General features: G+C 47.8%; 1 pseudogene; it reads left to right on the top strand.

The window, feature by feature from the left end:
• Positions 1 to 523: 523 nt before the first annotated feature.
• LOC101990581 overlaps positions 524 to 1,711 on the top strand; it is a 1,693-nt pseudogene continuing 505 nt past the window's right edge.

The raw sequence follows: 1,711 nt of genomic DNA, 5'->3' as shown, positions 1-1,711 counted from the left end.
TGAAGCATTCACTATCTCACTAAATTCCCCAGCGTGATGCCAGCATTGCAAGAAGAGTGGGTTTGTCCTACGAGTTGGACTTGCCCAGGCCCACCTGGTATGCTTTGGCTGAATCATCTGCTTTCTAAATAGGACTTCTTGAGTCCTGTGGAGTAGCTGAGAAAGAGGCCCTGAAATACATTCAATAGGTAATGTGGGGTGACTTTAAGAAAAGTTATCTTGAGTGGATTTCTGTCACTGCTAGGTAACAATGGGGAAGATAATGGTTGCTAGAGCTACGTCTCAGAATGGGCAGGTGCTGGGCTAGAGGCGGGTCTCTCCCAGGCATTCTGAGGTAGGCTAGAGAGCAGGAGGCAGGCACGCGGCAGAGCTTAGGCGGCCTCGCGGGCAGGGAGGCGGCAGAGCCCAGACAGTCCCCTCCTGCGCCGACCACCGAAGCCTAGTAAAGAAAACTGAAGGTCCAGTTGATTGGATTTCAGTACTATGTCATAACAGACAGATAATCGTCCACTTGTTCATCAAGATGGAAAACTCTGATTCTAGCGGTCAAGGAAATGACCAATCTGCAGCACAGCGCAGAAGGCAAGTGGATCGCTTGGATCGGGAAGAAGCTTTCCATGGATTTGTAAATAATCTGAGCAGAGAAGACTATCAACTTCTGAGAAACAACAATGTGCTAGGCACCCCAGGTCAAAGTTCTGGGGAGGAGCTGTCCAGAAGACTACAGCAAATTAAAGAGGGGCTGCCTCTGATACTGCCTCAGAGCTGAGAAGAAAATGGAGACTCTTCAGATGACGAGTCCAATGGTGACTCTGTAATAGATTGGCTTAGCTCTGTCAGACAGACTGGCAATACAACAACAAGTGGTCAGAGAGGAAAGCAGTCGGGGAGGGCAGTGAGCCACACTAATCCAAACAGTGGTGATTTCAGATTCAGTTTAGAGACAACTAACCATAATAATGGAAGCCAAACCTCAGAGAATGAAAATGAACCATTTGCTACATGTCTTAGTGTAGAAAACATGGATCGCAGCCTCCAAAGGCAAGTGGAAAATTCAGCATCTGAGACATCATCTGCCAAAACACCTAGGTCAGAACACAGTTCTGCTGAAGCATTAAGAGATGTGCCATCCACCAGAGGTTGGAGGAGGGCAAGAAGCCTGAAACCAGATCACCAGCGAAGAACCAGAGCCGGAGCTGAAAGAAGTAGGTCTTCTCTGCACCCAGCAAATGAAAATCCACAAAGATCTCATCATAGCATCTCATCTCAGACTTTTGAGCAGCCTTTGGTAAATGACATCGAGGGAAGTTCTAGAGCCCCTCACCATGGGACTTTGAGACACCATATAACTGGACCAGAGTTCATTGTGTGGCGGCTGGGTCAAGAAATTCCGCTGCTCAAGGGACAAGCTCTTCAGACACAGATACCAAATGTGAATCAGCAGGATCTGGTCAAAGACCACCAACCAGAGACCTTCAAGTCAGAAGAGTTCTGCTGGCACAAGTCCGGCAGAGAGATGGCATAGCTAGCAGAACTCGGTCAAGGTCTCAGATCCCAAACAACACGGTCACTTATGAAAGTGAACCTGAAGGTTTTATAGGCACCTTTACACTTTCTGAACGTGCAGCTGGGAGAAGCTATGTCAGTACTCCCAGGTTTTCCACTCTTACAATCTTCAATAGTGGATCAAGGGAAACTACATCTCTTCCGA

Source organism: Microtus ochrogaster, unplaced genomic scaffold, assembly GCF_000317375.1.
Source record: "Microtus ochrogaster isolate Prairie Vole_2 unplaced genomic scaffold, MicOch1.0 UNK17, whole genome shotgun sequence".
NCBI classification, from domain to species: Eukaryota; Metazoa; Chordata; class Mammalia; order Rodentia; family Cricetidae; genus Microtus; species Microtus ochrogaster.
This window is presented reverse-complemented; position numbering and strand designations above follow the sequence as displayed.